The 7,407-nt window shown below is 41.9% G+C and overlaps 1 protein-coding gene across 5 annotated transcripts in view; it reads left to right on the top strand.

The window, feature by feature from the left end:
* Window positions 1–7,407, top strand: part of PPP4R3A (protein phosphatase 4 regulatory subunit 3A) — a 63,580-nt gene that overhangs the window by 53,962 nt on the left and 2,211 nt on the right. The window contains exon 15 of one of the 5 annotated variants that reach the window (XR_003091689.1): window positions 6,689–6,867. The exons of the other annotated variants lie outside the window; for them this stretch is intronic. The gene's annotated coding sequence lies outside the window, so the exon portion shown is untranslated. The remainder of the gene's footprint in view (window positions 1–6,688; window positions 6,868–7,407) is intronic. 5 annotated transcript variants of the gene reach the window in all.

Genomic DNA, 7,407 nt, shown 5'->3' with positions numbered 1-7,407 from the left:
ACCGTGGCAAAATACTCGTGAAGGTGTCATCATTGCAAGCCACCACACGCATTTTTTAAATCTCGCTCTGAAAGAAATTCAACTTGCTTTTTTTTCAATTGGCATTTCGGCAAGGAACTTCCTGAACTATTGGGAAAAATGATAAAAAGGGTCACCAGTAACTTTACAAATATTCAGAAGGCACATTTAAACTCCTACAAATCTACATTTTTAAATTAATTAAACTATTTTTCTATTAATTTATATTTAAAAACACTTTTATATACTTTGTTATTTGGCTTTTGAAGTTGGGGGAAATTATGGATTATAGATTTCATAGTAATGCAGTACAACAGAAATGGAATCGACTGTTAAATTCTTCAATTTCTATAATGCCACATGGATTTTCTTTGCAGCTGGCTGTTCTCTTAGAAACTTGAAAATTGATTTTGCTTCATGGGTGCTTTTTATTCACTTCAGATTCTCTTTTGCCCGAAATTTTTTTTTTTCTTTCACCAGTTACAGCTGTAACTGAATCATTGTAGCTTTAACTCCTTTGGGTCTGAATTTACTTTTCTTTACAAATATCTGAAAGAAGGAAGCCAGATTGGAATGAGAACTAAATGAGTCTTTTTTCCCAAATTCTTCTGGAAGTTGAGGGAAGACACTTTGTGCCATCTTTGGAAGGAAATAGCAGGTCATTCTCTCCAGACCTGGAAGCATGCATGGAATGTAATTCTTTTTCTTGGGTAAATTTTCTGTGTATGTGGAGGCATCTTCTAGCCTTCTTGAGCATCTCGACAGTGCATCGAGTACTTCACTGTCAATCATTTCCACACCTGTTACTGTTCACCTGAGTTAATATTACCCCAACTGAGTTAAGATTTTTAACTAGAGCTAAAAGCAGTCTTCAGGGCTGTGAAATGGGAGATATTACCAGGAATGGCTAATAGATATGGAAAATGCATTGAAAAGGTTAGCTTTACTAATGGAACATCAAGACCATTGAAGAGGAGAGAGGGTTATTAATAGGCCTGTGCGAAGCGGTTAGTGTTTGCTTCAGATTCGGGTTTGGGGGACAGTGATTCTAATCACTGTCCCAAATCAGCTAGGCCAGGCCCATCCCCCGCCCACTCTCCCAGCCCAGCAGTGGCTGTCTCCATCCGCCCCAACTCCCGGCACTTGTGGGGGGCGGGATCCCCAACTCACTGAGTGCTGCCGGGTGGGGGCGAGCCCTGCTGCCCCATGCTGCATGGGGGGGCTCTGCACGAGCCCCCCCACGGGGAAACAAAAAACCTGGGACTCGCTGCTTCTGCCAGTGGGGGGGGGCGATCCCCACTGCCCCATGCCACGTGGGGGGGCTCTTCCACAAGCCCCCTGAGGCCGCTGCAGGAACAGTGTGTCCCGGGGCTTTTCTTGGTTCTTTGGGTTTTTTTTGTTTTTTATTTTTTGTTTTTTTTCTTAAAGGGCCGGAGTTGGCCTGGGCAGGGCACCTGTGTGGGGGCTGGGACAGTGGGGGGGCAGTGGGGATCGCCGTGCCCCCCCCCCCCAGTGAGCACCAGAGCTTTTTTTAAAGTACTGGGAGCTGGGACAGGCTGGGGGAGCAGTGGGGGCTGGCAGGGGTCCCCCCATGGGTCCCTCCCCTGCCCCTAGTACTTACCAGCTTGGAGTCGGCTGCAGCTCCCTGCTGCAGCCACCGAGGACTGACCAAATCATCAAAGCGCTCTGAATCTTTTCTGAAGGTTCAGAGAGTTTTGAATCAATTCAGACCTTTATATTGGTCTTCTGATTCGGAGATTCGGCCACTGAATCGGGCCCAATCTCCTCCAAATTGAATCGCCACCCAAAGCTTCGCACAGCCCTAGTTGTTGATACCTATACAATGAAGAAATACTAACAGGAATCAGGTAGATTATAATGAACTATGCAGAAATAGAATAGAAATGCCCCTGCCCTTCCTGAGCAGTAGGTTTTAAAGTTTGGGTGAAGCAGGAATCAGTGGACCTGCACTCCCCTGAATCCAGCCCTGCATGGAGGCGTTTCCTTTCTCCCCAAGTTCTGGTAGGCCTGCTACTTTCCCTATCCAGATGGACCATGTTAAACTTGACACTCCTCCAGGACTTTCCTTATTAGAGGTTCCTCAGATTAGAAAGACTTCTGCTGAACTTGAATAAAGGAGCTTGTCCACGTCTGCCTCTCTGGCTGCCTAGATCACTGAGGCATACAGGAGAGGGGAGCTGTGCTTCTAAGCAGGATTATTCATCTAAGGGTATGCAAAGCAGGCCCTGTTTGATTATGATTCAGCATGAATCAGGAACAGTGATTCAGTATGTTGATTCAGATTTCATAGACATTAGGGCTGGAAGGGACCTCGGAAGATCAAGTCCAGCCCCCCACCCGAGGGGCAGGAAGTCAGCTGGGGTCATAGGATCCCAGCAAGATAAGCATCCAAATTTCTCTTAAAGGCATTCAATGTAGGTGTATGACAGATCACTGTCCCTGATCTGATTTGGCTGAATCCAAATCTGAATTCAGTGCTGATTCGGAAAATCAGCGATTCGGACATAGACACAGCTTTAAATGTTTTTTCTGTGTACCGTGAGGTACCAGCATGGCTTGTGAATGTTGCGATGCTGGGGCGCATGGAGTGTCCCACAGGAGTGGCAGGGGGTTGGCCCTCTACATGCTCGGCAGCAAACCTGGAAGTGGACCGAGGGTACTTCTGGTCCACTTTCACGTCCACCGGGGGGGCCCCAGCACCCCGCCCCCTCTGGCTCAGCGGTCAGCCACAGAGGGACCCTGGGTGTCCCCCCAGACCCAAGAGGCACCAGGTGCCGAGCTGGGTGGGTGCAGGGGGGGTCCCCAACATGCTCCCCAGTGGCCCTGGAAGTGGACCAGAAGTGCTTCTGGTTCACTTCTGGGCCTGCTGCTGAGCATGCTGGGGAGCCCCCTGTGCTTCAATGGGAAACTCCATGTGCCCCACCATCGCAGCATTCACGAGCCGCCTGCTACCTAGAGGTATGTAGAAAAAACATTTAAAGCTGTCTCTCTGTCCAAATCACCGAATCCTTCGAATCGTTTCAGAGAGGTTCCGATTTCGATTTGGAGAGATTAAAGGGTCCTCTGATTTGATTTGGATTCGGAGACTTGGCCACTGAATTGGGCCGAATCTCCACCAAATCAAATCGGGGCTGAAGCTTCGCACAGCCCTATATTCATCTCCTCTAAACAAGATTGGCTTTCATTGACCGATATTTGTTAAAAAGTTACTGTCCCCTCTTCTGTGGTTTTGCTTGTTTTTAATGTGTATAAACTGGCTTTTTCCTTATGTTAGGAGTGAAAATTCAGATCCAAAAATGCATTTCTACCAACATATCCTTACTGACTTTTTTACCCTGATAATAATTCTTTTTGCTGCTATGCACACAGTCCTTCATACTATTATATGTAGATGTTTTATATTGCCAAGTTGTCCTTAGTAATAGGAAAAGGCTTTCTTACAGTTTATTGTTTTAATTTTTATGCCTTCGTGCATAAGGTACCTTTTTCATGATGTAAATACATTTTCGTAAATTTTCAGTGTTTTAATAAATACCCATTTAAAATAACATTGGAATTCAGCTTTCTAGTAATGTTAACTTGTTCTTATTTTATCTATAATATATACAGAAGGTATTAAGCTTGTATAAAAATTACTGTAAACAGTGTTAATATAGTAAAAATACGTGTTCCTGTGTACACTGTGATTGTTACATTTGTGCCTTAGCGTACAATGGCCATTTTAAAAAAAATTTGGTTCCATACCATTAGACACCTAAATAAAGTTCTTGAATTTTGGGAGATGGTGAGCAGAGATGTGGGTTTACTGGAAAATTTTGAATTGGAAAATGCTCTAAATAGAGCATAATCTGATTTAGCATGTTTATTTGACTTATATTTGACTGACATTCAGTAAACAAAACTAAAAATGTTAATTTTATGTCCCAATAGCCACAAGTATTTGAACTGAAATATTTGATTAGGAGAAAAAAATAAATACAGCATACTTAATGTGGTTTAAATGTTATATTCAAACAAATTCAAAGCTTTATGTGGAAAGAGATTATTTTATTGTAAAAACGTAAAGACAATACACAATAGCATGTACTCCCCTTGCGTTGTTTGTTTAAATTTTAAGAAAAAAAAGCCAAGTCACTGAAAACTGTTGACACACTAGTTTTAGCACACGCAGAGAACTGTGCATGACGTGCCATGGTTGTCCACACATCTACTTCAACAGAGTTTAACTCTCTTCCACTGAGGTCATTGCGACACCTCCAGTTTCACTGTCAATATCTGTAGAATCACTTATTAGTTCCACTTCAGAATCAGATTGAGGCAAATCTGATTCAGAACTACTTGAACCACATTCTCTTTCACTAAACGATGGCTTTACCAATGAGTCTATGGACAAGGGCAACTTATCATCACTTATCTTCACTAATTGTGCTTCTGACTGATTCTCCAGAAGCAAGAGCTTTTGAGAAATAGAAACAAGCTTATTCATTTGTTCGTGTATTCCTCCTTTTTGTCTTGATTGAGCTGAAAGCCTTCCAGTTCTGTTCACAATAACTACTGTTGGTGGAATACTTAGGATCCTTAGCGCAATGCTGGACAACAGTCGGGTGTTATAGTAATCCCTTCCACCATGTGAGAGGAGACGTGTTCTCTGCGGCCCGCCAAACGATGTGTTTGCTCCAAAGTTTTTCTTTTGTGTGGTACTCGGCAGTGTCTGTCATCACGGCTATTTCATCAGTGTTGGGGACATGCTTAGCTACTTCCATAATTGTATCGAGAGCAGTAGATAATTCATCTGATAAATGTTGTCCTCTCTGTTGAGGATCCAAAAGGTTTGCTGCCAGATGAACTGGATGAGCGGAAAACTCAGATCTCTTAGTAAACGTTTGTTTTACCACTACTACTTTTTTGGACAGAGGTGAAGAAGGCAAAAGCTCGATTAGATTTTTATTCAGTTGTCTGAATATCTCTGGAACATTTGAAAGGCTTGGTGCATCTCATTCAAGTTTCTCGATAACATCTGAAACTGGTAGTAGCAAATTGAATGTTCCTATCTGCTTCTGAATGTTCATGGGAATAATCTGGGTTACTGTGTCATCTATTGAAGCACACTGCAAACAGTTCTTTCTGCACAGCAAACTATGTAAGCACTTTGTAGCTTTCCTTCCCCTGCTTCTCTTTCTGTAATTTCTTCAAAGTCTGATTAGCAACATGATTGTTGAATACTTTCACAGTTGCTTTGCAGTTTGCCATTATTGTCTTCATTGTATTCACACTTACTATGTCCTTTGCCAGAAGATTCAACCCATGAGCAAGGCAGCCAGATACTATTAAATGAGGATACTTTGCCTTTAATATTTGCCATGCAGCTTCCATGTTACTCACATTATCAGTTACAAGGGCTTGTACCCTGGAGGGACCTGCACTTTCCATTTCTTCACTCAGTAATTTGGCTATGTATTCCCCTGTATGACGAGAAGATTTGGTAACAGTTGCTTTCAGGGATATGAGTTCAGGTGTTGCTAACATAATGTTCAGTAAAGGATTTCCTTGTGCATCAGTCCATCCATCTGACATCAGAGTCAATGATTCTGCTTGACCAGTCTTTTGAATAACCATTGTTTGAACTCATCACACTCTCTCTTAGTGAGTATGACAAAGCGATAACATGATGGTAATTTATATGATGAGTGAATTAGTTTGTAATGTTCCTTCCAGTATTGATTTTTTTTCAGTTATGGAAAGAGGTGCACAACTTGCAAAAACAGCTCAAGCAGATGTTTCATCTGTCTTGTCTTGATCTTCTTTTGACATTTTGTCTACAAAGCTTGATAAAAAGCTTGACTGTCTTGAACAGTTACTCATGGTGGATTGCATATCTGGTGACAGTGATCTTGAAAGTGAGGATCCTGATTCTTTCCCCAGACCTGGTAGCACAACATTTTCATTTTCCATTTTTTGTAAATCTGCTATTTCACTTGAGCTACCAAGTTTCCTGCAACAAAAGGGAGGAAAGATTTTTATTTTAGCCTATTCTAGTCTGGCCTCATCCATCAGAAGTAAGGGAAGCGGCAGGGAGCTTGCTTCCCCCCTCCCTGCCAGAAAGAGCACTGCAGCTCAATTTGCTGCTCAGCTGCCCTGGGACTACAGAGCCAAAGGGATGTATAGTCTGGCCTCTGCCATCCACTAGAGGACTAAGCTTGCTCTGCTGGGTTGAAATAGTTAACTCTTTATTTCGTAACTTTAAAAAAAATTATTGTTAAGCCTAAGCCACTTCGGGTGGTTAGTGCAAGCAGAAAAGCAGGGTACAAATATTTTAAATAAATAATAGTCCAGAGTTGTATTAACACCTTTTAAAATTATAATGTTTTAAAACAATATAGATGCTATTCTATACCGTGTGTTGTTTAACATTAATTTGTTTACTTTACATAGGATTCCTGAAGTAGGCTTTTCTCAGATGATGTTGTTCCACTACTTCATTGTATTAGCTTTCTTTATCTGGCTTGTACTCTTTCAGGACAGTTTCTACATGTTATTAAATATTTCTTCATTCTTATTGCATTGGTAGCATGCTCTTGCCCGCAATATTTCCATCTACCAACGTTCTTCCTTCGGTGGCTTGAACTTCACTTATTTTTTTCTGATTTAGGCATTATTGTGACTACTTCAAACCAAAAGCACTAAAAAACTAACAGATCTTATGCAAACACTTCCAAGTTCCCCAACCCAAGAAAAGAAGTGCTGCTCTGTGTTTGCTGAACTGAAAGTGAAACAAAAATTAATCACAATTGTAGCTTTGGTTTTGATTTGACATGCTCAGCCAATTAGGTAAATTCATAACTTGATTTTTGTTTTGGATTATTATGTGAGTGTATTTACCCTCCTGTTTACAAATCAGTAAAACATATATGTACTCTCTCTCACACTTCCTAGGAAATAATCACCTGAAAAACATTAATTACAACTTTGAAACTGCCAAGCTTACCTAATATTGTATTGGCATCCATTCATTGTTACTAATGAATTTTACGAAACAATGAATTTTTAGAAATGGAAAATTTCCCAAGGAAAAATAAAGCATGGAAAATTTCCCGGAAAATTTTCCGGCCCACATCTCTGGTGGTGAGTGTCTACAATTCCCATTGTAGTCCTATTAGAGGTGCACCAATACATTGGTCCGATACCGGATCGGCACCAATATAAAGAAAATTGTCCATATCGGAGATCGGCCTGATAAATGGCCCGTGCATGCATGTAGCATCAATGCAGCATGTAGGCAGTGAGGAGCACTGCCCGGCAGCTTGGAGTGCTGCGTGCAGCTGGTAAGTCTGGTGTTCTAGAAGGGGAGCGGGGAGGGAAGGGGCGTGG

Source organism: Alligator sinensis, unplaced genomic scaffold, assembly GCF_000455745.1.
Source record: "Alligator sinensis unplaced genomic scaffold, ASM45574v1 scaffold608_1, whole genome shotgun sequence".
In the NCBI taxonomy this organism is placed as follows: domain Eukaryota; kingdom Metazoa; phylum Chordata; order Crocodylia; family Alligatoridae; genus Alligator; species Alligator sinensis.
This window is presented reverse-complemented; position numbering and strand designations above follow the sequence as displayed.